The sequence below is a fragment of the Aquarana catesbeiana genome, linkage group LG02 (genome assembly GCF_042186555.1).
Source record: "Aquarana catesbeiana isolate 2022-GZ linkage group LG02, ASM4218655v1, whole genome shotgun sequence".
Lineage (NCBI taxonomy): Eukaryota > Metazoa > Chordata > Amphibia > Anura > Ranidae > Aquarana > Aquarana catesbeiana.
The window spans coordinates 587,259,786-587,273,779 of NC_133325.1; positions in this window are offsets into that span (position 1 = coordinate 587,259,786).

A 13,994-nucleotide genomic window follows, 5' to 3' on the forward strand; every position below is an offset into this window, starting at 1 on the left:
CCCTTTCCACTCTTATGCATATCAACTACTCTTGATTGTATGCTAGGAAAAGCAAAGCAGAGGGCGCACCAGCCTTGCGCATTACCGATATATTTTATTGAAGAAATAAAACAGATGTGTACTCACAAACAGCATATGATATTGAGATCATCAATATCCACAATATTCTGCATTGTCTGTCAACTGCAAGTCCCAACTTATGCTAGGTAAACACTAATAAAAAATTGTATGAAAATAAAGAATGAGGGTATATTGGCGCTACCTATAAAAATTATATACTGGGATAGCCTAAAGCATATTACCACTTGTTTGTAGTGATAAATCTATAAGGTATGCAACTTATCTAAATCCCCCTTATAGTATAAATGATACCACCGCTAACAAATATATGTCTACTAGTCATATGTTATGGTAAATATGTAACAAACGTCAAGTGTCGCACAACATAAATGGTCCTACAGCGTCTAGAAAAAAAGCCAGAGGCTATATTCCATGATGTGCATTTGCTAAAAACCATATACCAATGCAGTGATGTGCATATAGATTGTATAATCCTAAACTAATACCATATGCGTATTAGACATAAATTGAAATTGCATACAAACAAAACAGCTTGTAGGAACACAGAACTTCCAGCAGTAAGATCTCCAATATGTATTAAGACAGTCCATATACTGGTGTTATTATAACTTATTCTGATTCCCAATGGTGACTTTGGTGATGCATCAATTTGTCAGGTGACTCTCGTGCTCCCCCTTTTGGTTGCCTACTCACCAGCTTCCAGAACCCCACCAGGGGTATAACGCCTGTGGTGTAGTATACTGTGTCACTTCACTTGCTGCTTCATCTAGTATGTTTTGTTTGTATGCAATTTCAATTTATGTCTAATACGCATATGGTATTAGTTTAGGATTATACAATCTATATGCACATCACTGCATTGGTATATGGTTTTTAGCAAATGCACATTATGGGATATAGCCTCTGGCTTTTTTTCTAGACGCTGTAGGACCATTTATGTTGTGTGACACTTGACGTTTGTTACATATTTACCATAACATATGACTAGTAGACATATATTTGTTAGCGGTGGTATCATTTATACTATAAGGGGGATTTAGATAAGTTGCATACCTTATAGATTTATCACTACAAGCAAGTGGTAATATGCTTTAGGCTATCCCAGTATATAATTTTTATAGGTAGCGCCAATATACCCTCATTCTTTATTTTCATACATTTTGCAAAGAACCCCAATAGGGACTTTGTGTAAAGGGAGGCAGCAACCTGTGGTTTCTGACCCTATAGCCGGGCCCTAAAGCGCAGTTTTGTTCCATTTAACTAATAAAAAATTGGGCGAACAATCGCCTGGTTTTCCGCAATGTTTTACAGCAAGTCAGACCCGAGGATGGTACTAATTGTATAAAAATTCTCAAACGACAAAGTCTTTTTTTTTTATTTAAAATGTTGTAGCATAGATTATTGTTGTTTATCGTTTCTGATCATCATATGCAAGCTTTCGTACCTAATTTGTCTTGTATGAAAACCGTATGCATTAAACGAAAATTGATAGTTTCTGTTCACATGCAAGAAGAATTTTGAAGTTTGTCCCCTAGGAAATTTTCATTTGAAAAGTGTGAATTGGATGTTGAATGTTGTGTACACACAACAATAAAATATTTATAAGACTTCATGCACACTGGACATTATAATAATTTTATAAAAACGCCAGTAGCTTTGCAGTGAGTTTTTCAAAGTTTTTCAGCATTTTTGCAATAGCGGTTTTTAGCATTTTTCATCATTTTTAAGCGTTAGCTTTTAAAAGGTAATGCGCAAGGCTGGTACGCCCTCTGTTTTTGCTTTTTCTAGTATCCCTTTTGGAGTTACCCAGTCCTGAGAGGGCTACAAATCTGTGCCAACTTGGAGTTTCTGAAGATCAAAGGTTCTTCACTGCTGAAACATATAATGTATCTTGAGCGCACGAGGTTGTGTGTTTTGTTTCCACTCTTGCTTGTATGTCTTCAGAGAGCTTGTTTTTGTGAGGCATGGTTCACACCAGCTGATACCTTTTATGAACAGCAATCTTACAATGTTTCAGCCCAAGTTCCCACTGTTGCCACTTAGAAATCGTGCGAGAGGGGGACAGGTATGCTAAACTTTACATTACTTTCTCGCTATTCTATGCCAGGAGGGAGAGAACGATACACTGGAAGTCGACCGAACCCCCCACACTGAAATCCTGGCAAAAGGCGGTTGATTCAGTACTACCCCTGTACAAGCTCACCTACAAGAACAGGCAGTGCACGGCTAAATTTGACAAGGTGTGGGCCGCATGGGTGGATGCAAGCGGGTGAGGGGCCAGAGAGGTGGGGGACCAAGTGATGGATTCCCCCCTCTTCGGATGGGGTTACCCAACCCCCTCCCACTGGGTGGCACCTGACCATACCAAACAAACTATTTAAATACACGGGCTAGGTAACTGATGTCCCCCCCCCACCCCCACCCCGGGGGAAGAGAGATCCAGTGCCCTAATGGTATTGTGGACTGGAGCTACATGGGAATTTACTTGGAAATTATCACAGGTTGAGAAATGATAGAAACAATGTTTTTATGGATTGGTAGGATGCTAAAAATGGATTTTCAAACGGATACTGTAACTAAGCAATATGTGATTTTCGGAAGCTGACTGTATTGTAATACTGATTTGCTCAATAAAAACTTTTCTGTTAAAAAATAGAAATCATGCGAGATTTCAAACCGGCAATGCAGTCCAACAATGGGGGCGATTTGATAGACATCTGTCCGAGTTCATGCACAGATGTCTATTGAATTTTCCCCCGAAGTCACCAAAAATAGTACAGGAACTACTTTTGGGAATTGGTGCGGTGCCACAAAGTTGACGTTGCACCGATTTGGACAGTGCCAATGGTGGCAATAGCCGCCGATTTGGCATGCAATTTGACATGTCAAATCGCATGCCAAATCGGCCCAATGTGAACATGAGCTCAGTGTCTTATCAATCAAAGTAGCGCTAAACAACACCTCAAAACTAATTTCATTAAGCCAGGTCTGCAAACTACTGACTCCAATTAGCTTTCATTAAAGTGATTAGTCGGTGGTTCACTTATTTTTTCCTCCAGCACTTTGAATGTTACATGGCTGTGTTCAATAAAGGCACAAATAAGGCTTCATGTACACTGCTGCTGGTAAATAGACATTTAGGAGCAGTTGGGCGTTTTTTTTTTTTTTCAGCTGCCCCGAACTCTCCTCTATGTTATCTTATCAGTACATGTACACAGAGTCGTTTATAGTCCTTTCTAGGCAGTTGAGTTTAGAAGCATTTTTTGGAAGCAAAAAATGCGTTCAGAGGCATTTGAACCGCCAAACGCCTGTAACAGCTTGTAGGTGTGTGTAAAAAGCGGTAACTCGCTTTTGACTGCATTTCGTTTACAGGCTTTTTTTATTTTTGACTATCTGGGGGTGAAAAAACGCTTCCAAAATGCAAATGCGGCTAAACGCAGCATGTAAACATGGAAAAACTGACGTTTTTAAACGTTGGTTACTATTTGTCAAGTTAAATCGTTAAGGAGAGGTTGTAAAACGTCCCATGTACATTAACCACTTCAGCCCCGGAAGGATTTGCCCCCTTCCTGAGTGACCAGGCAATTTTTTGTGATACGGCACTGCGTCGCTTTAACTGGCAATTGCGCGGTCATGGGACATTGTACCCAAACAAAATTTACGTCCTTTTTTCCCCACAAATAGAGCTTTCTTTTGGTGGTATTTGATCACCTCTGCGGTTTTTATTTTTTGCGCTATAAACAAAAAAAGAGCGACAATTTAAAAAAAAAAAACACAATATTTTGTACTTTTTGCTATAATAAATATCCCCCCAAAAATATATATATGAAAAAATTTCTTCATTAGTTTAGGCCGATATGTATTCTGCTACAAATTTTTGGTAAAAAAAAAAAAAAAATCGCAATAAGCGTATATTGAGTGGTTTACGCAAAAGTTATAGCATCTACAAAATAGGGTATAGTTTTACATAATTTTTACTATTTTCTTTTTTTTTTACTAGTAATGGCGGCGATCTGCGATTTTTATCGGGACTGCGACATTGCAGCGTACAGATTGGACACTTTTGACACTTCTTTGGGACCATTGACATTTATACAGCGATCAGAGCTAAAAATAGCCACTGATTACTGTATAAGTGTGATTGACAGGGAAGGGTTTAACACTAGGGAACGATCAAGGGGTTACCTGTGTCCCCATGTGTGTTTCTAACTGTGGGGGGATGGGAGTGACTGGGGGAGGAGACAGATTGTTGTTCCTACCTTGTAGGAACACACAATCTGTCTGTAGTCCCCTGACAAAACCAGGATTTGTGTAATTACACACACACAGATCCCCGTTCTCGTTCTGTTAAGAGCGATTGCGGGTGCCCAGCGGACATTGCACCCGCTGGACACACGCATCGGCTGTGGGCGCACGTGCCTGCTATAGCGTCTTAAAGAGCCGACGTACAGCTACGGCGATTTGCGCAGCCATGCCAACCTGTCACAGTATAACTGCGGCGGCTGGTCGGCAAGCGGTTAAGCCTAATTAGAATTGTTTGTGTGTTATCAGCTTAAGCACACTGTGTTTGTAAATTGTTGTGACTTAGATGAGGATCAGATCACATTTTATGGCAAATCACTTCAGAAAACCAGTTCATTTCAAGGGATTCACATATGTTTTTTTGCTACTGTATTGTATTATTATTTTCCATCAAGTATAGTACCAAAACAAAACCGCTAGTTAAAACTGACAAAACATTTAGATTATCCACTCAGTTAACTAGAGCTAGACACAAAGCAGACTACCATAGATTAGCCAAATACAGTGCATACACTATATTGTCAAAAGTATTGGGACATCTGCCTTCACCCCAAACACGTGAACTTTAATGGCATCCCATTCTTCGTCCATAGGGTTCAATACTGAGTTGGCCCACCCTTTGCAGCTATAATAGCTTCAACTCTTCTGGGAAAGCTGTCCACAAGGTTTAGGAGTGTATGGGGATGTTTGACCATTCTTCCAGAAGGGTATATGCGAGGTCAGGCACTGCTGTTGGACAAGAAGACCTTGCTCGCAGTCTCCGCTCTAATTCATCCCAAAGGTGTTCTATTGGGTTGAGGTCAGGACTCTGTGCAGGCCAGTCAAGTTCCTTCACCCAAAACTCGCTTATCCATGTCTTTATGGACCTTGCTTTGTGCACTGGTCCAAATCATTTGGTGGAGGGGGAATTATGATGTGGGTTTGTTTTTCCAGGGTTGGGGTTGGCCGCTTAGTTCCAGTGAAGGGAACTCTTAAGGCATCAGCATACAAAGACATTTTGGACAATTTCCTGCTCCCAACTTTGTGGGAACAGTTTGGGGATGGACCCTTCCTGTTCCAACATGACCGCGCCCCAGTGCACACAGCAAGGTCCATAAAGACAAGGATGAGCGAGCTTAGGGTGGAGGAACTTGACTGGCTTGCACAGAGTCCTGACCTCAATCCGATAGAACACCTTTGGGATGATTTAGAATCTGCTTCTGGAGGAATGGTCAAACATTCCCATAGACACACGCCTAAACCTTGTGGACAGCCTTCCCAGAAGAGTTGAAGCTGTTATAGCTGCAAAGGGTGAGGATGCCATTAAAGTTCATGTGCGTGTAAGGCTTAAAGGCTACTTTCACACCGGGTCGGGCGGGCACCGGTGGTAAAGCGGCGCTATATTTAGCGCCACTTTACCGTCATTTTAGTGGTGCTATTCGGCTGCTAGCGGGGTGGTTTTAACCCCCCGCTAGCGGCCGAAAAAGGGTTAAAACCGCCCGCTGCAGCGGCGCTTTGCCAGCGGGTTTGCAGCGCTGCCCCATTGTTTTCAATGGGAAGGGGTGCTTTAGGAGCGGTGAATACACTACTCCTATAGAGCTGCAAAGATGCGGCTTGCAGGACTTTTTTGACCATCCTGCAAGCGCATCGCTCCAGTGTGAAAGCCCTCGGGGCTTTCACATTGGAATGAATTGAGCGGCTCTTTCAGGGCACTTTGTAGGCACTATTTTTAGCATTTTAGTGCCTGCAAAGCACCTCAGTGTGAAAGTAGCCTTAAGGCGGACGTCCCAAAACTTTTAACAATATAGTGTAGAAAGTGCGTGTTTGCAATTGCGCATGAGCACGGGGAACGGGGGCTTTAAAATGGTTTTCAATTTTATTTTGTTATTTATTTTATTACATTTTTTACACTGTATCTTTATATTTTTTTCATCTCTTTTATTGCTATCAGAAGGGGTGAACAGCATCCCTTCTGATAGCATGAGCCATTACAGGTCCTCTTCATAGAGAGATCTGAGGTCTCTTATATCCCATGTCTCTCCTCTGGCCTCCAAAGCATCTGATTTTTGCCCATTCCTCCCTGCAAAACTGCTCCAGCTCCTTCAAGTTGGATGGTTTGCGCTTGTGAACAGCAATCTTTAAGTCTGTCCACAGATTTTCTATTGGATTGAGGTCTGGGCTTTGACTAGGGCATTCTAACACATTTACATGTTTCCCCTTAAACCACTCAAGTGTTGCTTTAGCAGTGTGTTAGGGGTCATTGTCCTGCTGGTAGGTGAACCTCCGTCCTAGCCTCAAATCACACACAGAGTGGTACAGGTTTTGCTCAAGAATATCCCTGTATTTAGCACCATCCATCTTTCCCTCAACTATGACCAGTTTCCCAGTCCCGACTGCTGAAAAACATCCCCACAGCATGATGCTGCCACCACCATGTTTCACTGTGGGGATGGTGTTCTTTGGGTGATGTGATGTGTTGGGTTTGCGCCAGACATAGTGTTTTCTTTGATGGCCAAAAAGTTCAATTTTAGTCTCATCAGACCAGAGCACCTTCCTTCATACATTTTGGGAGTCTCCCACGTGCCTTTTTCGCAAACTCAAAACGTGCCATTTTGTTTTTTGCTGAAAGTAATGGCTTTCCTCTGGCCACTCTGCCATAAAGCCCAACTCTATGGAGTGTACGGCTTATTGTTGTCCTATGTACAGATACTCCAGTCTCTGCTGTGAACTCTGCAGCTCCCCCAGGATTACCTTAGGTCTCTGTGCTGCCTCTCTGATTAATGCCCTCCTTGCCTGGTCCATGAGTTTTGGTACGCGGCCGTCTCTTGGCAGGTTTGCTGTTGTGCCATGCTCTTTCCATTTGGTTATGATAGATTTTAAATTGGTGCTCCTAGGGATCATCAAAGATTTAGATTTTTTTTTATAACCTAAACCTGACTTGTACTTCTCAACAACAGGTCCTTTACTTGTTTGGAGAGTTCCTTGGTCTTCATGGCAGTGTTTGGTTAGTGGTGCCTCTTAGGTGTTGCGGCCTCTGGGGCCTTTCAAAAAGGTGTGTATATGTAATGACAGATCACGTGATTAAACATAGGTGGACATCATTTCACTAATTATGTGACTTCTGACGGTAATTGGTTGCACCAGAGCTTTTTATAGGCTTCATAACAAAGGGGGTGAATACATACGCACATGCCAATTATCAGTTTTTTATTTCTGAAAAATTGTTTTATGTATATATTTTTCTAATTTTACTTGACCAATGTAGACTATTGTGTTCTGATCCATCACATATAATTCAGATTAAAAAAAACATTGAACTAAAGGCTGTAATGCAGTGGTTCTCAACCTGGGGGTCGGGACCCCCTCGGGGGTCAAATGACAATTTGCCAGGGGTCACCAAATCCTGGGCTGTTCCTGAAGCCTGCGCTGTTCTCCCAGCCTTTTCACGGCTGCCCAGCAGGGCTGTCCCTGGGGTCCGTGGCCGCCCACTCAACCTCTTTGCAGTTTCCCATTCAGTTCACAGCATGGCTGGGGGGCAGAGACTAGAGGTCAGCTGACTGGTGAGGAATTAAGTGGGTGGGGCTGGAGGAAACTCTATCTCCTGATTTCGGCATAGGTGTCACTGCTGCGGGACACCACAAAGTTCGAGGCACAGTGAAGCCAGAGACACAGTGAGTAACACTATCTGTGATTATAGTTGCCATTAAAAGTTCCCACTACAGTTCTCAGATCAGCAGATGACATTGATCAAGAGCACCTAAGTTGGCTGATCAGAACTCCCCCCCCAGCACTGCCACTCATCCCGTTCCCCCCACCAAGGAGTAAGAGAAGGATTAAAAATAGAGAATACATGGAAGGGAGAGGAAAAGAGGGGGGGGGGCAAGAAATTAGGATAGAGAGAGATAAAAGGGAAAGAAAGGAGAACAAAGAGAGTGGTACATCCTAAAATGTACCATAAGGCGTTTTAATACTGTATGAGTGGAAGGGACTCAGGGAGCGCTAAATGTCCATGGGTTAGGGGCGCAAATTACTTGTCTTGCCTTGGGAGCTGACAACCCATGCTACAAAAATAATTTTACTGTTAGGGGTCCCCACAACTTGGAAAATTTTATCAAGGGGTCACGGCACTAGAGGGGTTGAGAACCACTGCTGTAATGTAACAAAATAGGTAAAAAGCCAAGGGGGGGGGGGGGTGAATACTTTTGCAAGGCACTGTAGTCTGTAGCCACGCTGTCTTCCTGCTGCTCCCTTTCAGCTGCTGAGCCACCTGGCAGCTCACACCAGTCTTGTAACCTGAGGACGGGAGGCGGGAGCTGAGCGGAGCAATATTGTATCCCTCCACCAGGCAAGGCGGTGCGCATCGGCAGCAGGGACTATATGGCAGCAGATCAACGTGGGACTATGGCGCTATGTAGACATGCGTCCCCAAAAGTAAAGAAAATGTCCCTCCACTATACTCACCTCCTGGGCCCCTCTGTTAACCTGATGGGGCCCAGGAAAATGTAATTACATCCCCCCAAGTAAAAGTGAGGGAAACATTTAGAGAGTCCTATTTTTTTTAACGTGCAGAAATGAACTGTAATGCTGCCCGGGCCCCCTTGTGGAGCTGATGGAGCTGGGCCCGAGACAACAGGGCTGGTTATGCTGCCCTATCAGTGGCCCTGAGCACATAGCGGAAGAGTTAGTATAATGCCAAGGATGTTGACTGTAGTGGACAAAGCATACAAAATGAAATACATGTATTTTCAGAGTTTAACATTTTCTTCATATACAAGTATAGCATAAAAGCAATACAAAAAAAAGATGTAACACTAATATACCTGAGGAAACAAAGTGAAACTTGTATACAGATAAGTACAGCATACAGTATCCAGATTTCAAAGCACAGTTAACCTCAAAAAGTGCAATCAGTTTGGTGATACAACCTTACATTATGCTGCTAGTTATTCATTTAGACATAGTCAGAGGGGTATGCCTGACATTTAAATAAATGGTGGTTGTTCAAAATTATTTTTTTAATTAGGGGTAATATGGGTGTTAGTTTAAACCCAGAAGAGTTTAAATCCGCAAGATTTTCTATTCAGCTTAAATCCGGATAGATGTATTTGTCACTTTCCTAAGATGTACTCATTCTTTCCCCAAAATATGCAGTCTAAGCAGACTGCAGACTAAACTCTACAGTTACTAATATGGAAACTTCCTCGTTATGTAAAAAGTTAACAGGTAATCTCTCATCTCGATCTCTTTGGAAACAAGTGCTCTTCGTGTTTAATACTACTTTACATGCGTGATTTTATCTATCTTGATACTGTATATGACAATTTTTTTCCAGTATTGCTGTTCTGTAATATACAGTTGTTGGGTCCTCATGCTGTAAATCCCTTTATAGATTGTAGCTTCTTCGTTATTTTGTTCAATTTCACTAATATTGTTCTCCAATGCAAGGAACAGATTCCCATATATAATGCTGTTAGGTTCTGTTCACGGCAAACACATGGCCATGCATTTTGCTGTATTTAGTAAAGCGGCAGATTTCATAGACAAATATAGAAATATAGAAAATAGAAAAATATAGAAAATATGTGTTATACAGTGGTTGCTATTTACACCAATGTGTTGTGTTGCAGTAGAGCAGGAGTAGGCAACCTGGGGCCCTCCAGCTGTTGCAGAACTACAAGTCCCATCATGCCTCTGGGAGTAGTTGTAACTCCCCGCCTTGCAATGCGTCATGGGAAATGTAGTTCCACAACAGCTGGTGGGTCCCAGGGTGCCTACCCCTGCAGTAGAGTGTAAAAGTCCTGTATGCTGCTGTCAGAAACCATGAATCAGACCGAAACAGAAGTACAGTTAAATCACACTTGTTTAATAATAAAAGTAAATAGAACAAACGTAGTCAAAACATAGCCAAAGTTCGGTAACCTGAACGGCTAGTCAGACAAGCCAGAAAGTCAGGAAGCCAGGGAGCAGCGTAGTGGAAAAGCAAGCAGGATCTGGAGCCAGAAGGAATGTCAGCCAAGCAAGTCTTTAACAGGAACGCAGGAGATAGTCTCAGAGATGTTGACCAAGGCTAAGGCAGAGATCATCTGGGCTGGACGGCTTAACTAGGCAGGACTGACAAGCAGGATATCATCAACAGGTGAGTCACTGTGGAGCAATAGGAGCTGGCAATTAGCTGACAGCTGAGGGGCCAGCTCAGAGAAGGAAGGGCTGAGCCCAGCCCTGACAGCTGCAATAAGTTACTTTGTAACTCAAGTAAACTGAAAGAAAGCTTCAATGCATATGAACACATACTGTAGTACCGCATGCATTTTTAGTGTGATTCCACCATTAGTTTTCTCACACAAACGTGTCATTGTATGTATGCTACATGCAGACCATCAGTAGTTCCCAATTACTTTCCAGCTCCCAGTTCCACTCACAGTAATCAGTAGATCAACTTTCTGTTCAACAACAGTGGCCACACATGGATCGAAACTCGGCTGGTCCCAGCTGAACAGGCCACATTTCAATCCATGTAAAATCCATGTGCCCCTGCACGACGTTGTTTGTGATGAAATGCGTAGGGTGGAGCAACGCATTGATGTCACCATCTCCCTCGTGTCCCACAGGATGGGTTTGTTTGGTTGTGTGTCGGCTTCTTCACTGAGTGGCATATGGTATGCGGATGAGATCTGAGATGTGGAGAAAAGCCCAGGCTGGGTTTTAAGTCAAATGCGCAGACCAACCCTCTGTAATATGGGGTCAACAGGAGCTGGTAAGCAGTAGCTTTTGTTGGAGGCACCGCGGCACAAGGTGATGGATAGTGGACATTGTGACTAAAGAAGTTTCCAGTTTTCACAAACACATGTGGATGTACCTATGGACCTTATATGTTTTTTAACTTCATATTTTTGAATATCTAGCGCAATCATTTTTTGTTTTATTCAAACCATGTATGTCTTTTACTGTTTGAGCTTGTATGCACCAATCACATTTTTTGCTTTGCAAGTTGTTAGTCAAGTAACATGCTATGTAGAAATGGTAAAAGTCATTTTTTGTTCTCTGTGCAGACATCTCAGCTTTAGATTACTGATTTTGACTTTGTACCATCACCTGGCAAAGAAATGGAAGTGTGGTCCTTTTGGAATACAATGCCATCAAATTGCTTTTTTACTTTAAGTTGAACTCCAGGTACAAAAACATGAATTTAAATACTGTATATTCCACATTAGTCATGGATAAAAAGCAACTTTGCAAACCCAGAGATTACCTTGGAAAAATATTAGTGACATTATCACCGTTCTGTACATAGTCTGTGCAAAGAGCAGAGCTGTGAGAGGGATCCAGGATCTCCATTCACTACAAGCTGCCTGCAGAAAACTACAGGAGGGGACAGATACCAGACCAGACAAATCTTCATGCCAGATGTCCCATGCCAGCTCTAATGCCCCGTACACACGGTCGGACTTTGTTCGGACATTCCGACAACAAAATCCTAGGATTTTTTCCGACGGATGTTGGCTCAAACTTGTCTTGCATACACACGGTCACACAAAGTTGTCGGAAAATCCGATCATTCTAAACGCGGTGACGTAAAACACGTACGTCGGGACTATAAACAGGGCAGTGGCCAATAACTTTCATCTATTTATTCTGAGCATGCGTGGCACTTTGTCCGTCGGATTTGTGTACACACGATCGGAATTTCCGACAACGGATTTTGTTGTCGGAAAATTTTATATCCTGCTCTCAAACTTTGTGTGTCGGAAAATCTGATGGAAAATGTGTGATGGAGCCCACACACGGTCGGAATTTCCGACAACAAGATCCTATCACACATTTTCTGTCGGAAAATCCGACCGTTTGTACGGGGCATAAGACTGATAACTGAGCAATCACATGACCACTAATCAATCAGTCACTGTCTGCCTGAAGCGGAGAACAGGTATTGTCAGTCACCACTCTCCACTATGCTCCTTCAGTGCTCACTCAAGCTCCAGGTTAGGCCCCTTTCACACTGGGGCGGGGGCGGCATAGCGCCGCTATTGTAAGCGGCGCTTTACTGCCGGTATTCGGCCGCTAGCGGGGCGGTTTTACCCCCCGCTAGCAGCCGAGAAAGGGTTAAAAACCACCGCAAAGCGCCTCTGCAGAGGCGCTTTGCCGGCGGTATAGCCGTGCTGTCCCATTGATTTCAATGGGCAGGAACGGTGAAGGAGCCGTATACACTCCGCTCCTTCACCGCTCCCAAGATGCTGCTAGCAGGACTTTTTTTCCTGTCCTGCTAGCGCACCACTCCAGCGTGAAAGCCCTCGGGGCTTTCACACTGGAGACAAAGCAGTATAGCAATATAGACAAAGCAATAGCGCCTGCAAACCGCCCCAGTGTGAAAGGGCCCTAAGGGAGGGTGTGGCTGGCTTTGTCTCTCTGTCATATGCTAAAGGCAAAGACAGCTGTCAATGAGGCAGTCTGTGGGATCCTGACAATATTGTTGGGATCCTTCCTGTATTTGGTGCAGCTCTGCTTCACCAACTGATAGCAGGCAATAGCCCGCTAACACCTGACTCTGGGCCAAACAAGACCATTAGTAACCCCTGTGACCAAAAAGAGAAGTATAGCCATAAAGTTTAACCATACTTCTCTTTTAAAAAAAAGATTTTTTTAAAGATTTTTTTTTTCATATAGCCAGGAACAACAAGAACATTTGCAAATATAACCTCTGTTATCTTTTAAATGAGCTCCCCATAAGCAAGGTCAGACAGACCAATTAACAATATAACCATTAAGTCAAAGGAATATTTAGACAAAAGATTGGCAGCATTCAAAAATGTTCAAAGTACAGACAGAAGTTTAGCAAGGAGCCAAATAATATTTATACCTCTAATAACGCAAGTAGAAAGATAATAAGCTCAATAAGAGATCACAGAAGTAGGCATATTTATAAGGACAAGATGTTTGAAGAAAATTTGAAAAGCCCACTATATGTTTGATGTGTGTTCAAACTCACATAGCATACCTAAAACTAATTTTGAAAAAGAATCTCATACCTTTCTTAGGCGTTTGGAGCAGACCTCGGCAGACAGCAAGCTACTCTGAACAATTTGAAAGGAGCAGGAGCCCAGTTTCAAGATCTTTCACCCTTTGTTAGGTCATAAAGTGTTCAAAACTAGTTTACAACGGATAATGAGATCTGCCAGCACAGTACAGACAGGGTTAATTATGGAGAACATTAACTCCCCAGCCCCCTCTGCATGTTTCAGGTTTGGATTTTTCAAAAAAGAGCAAGTAAAATATGAATATTGTTTTCTTAAGCTATGCTATGTGAAAGAGAGCATGTGCCAAATATAAAGTAGGTGTTATCCCAATTTGTGACAAGGGTAAGAACAAAAAAGCAGTCCTAGACACATCATATATGTAATATCTGGATATTTTAAGAGGCCAAAACAGCAGAAAATAAGAACTCTAACTCCTTCTAACACTGCACTGTCGGCTCCCTTTCCAGATAATGTAGAGCTGTCCAAATGCTGAAATCTTGAGAAGCAGATTGATTAAAGAGGATCTGTCGCTTTTGACACATTTTAGATATTAATTTTGATGAGAGATATATAGTTTTGTAATATAATCTCTAAACAAATACTCATTCCAAAGAAATAGGC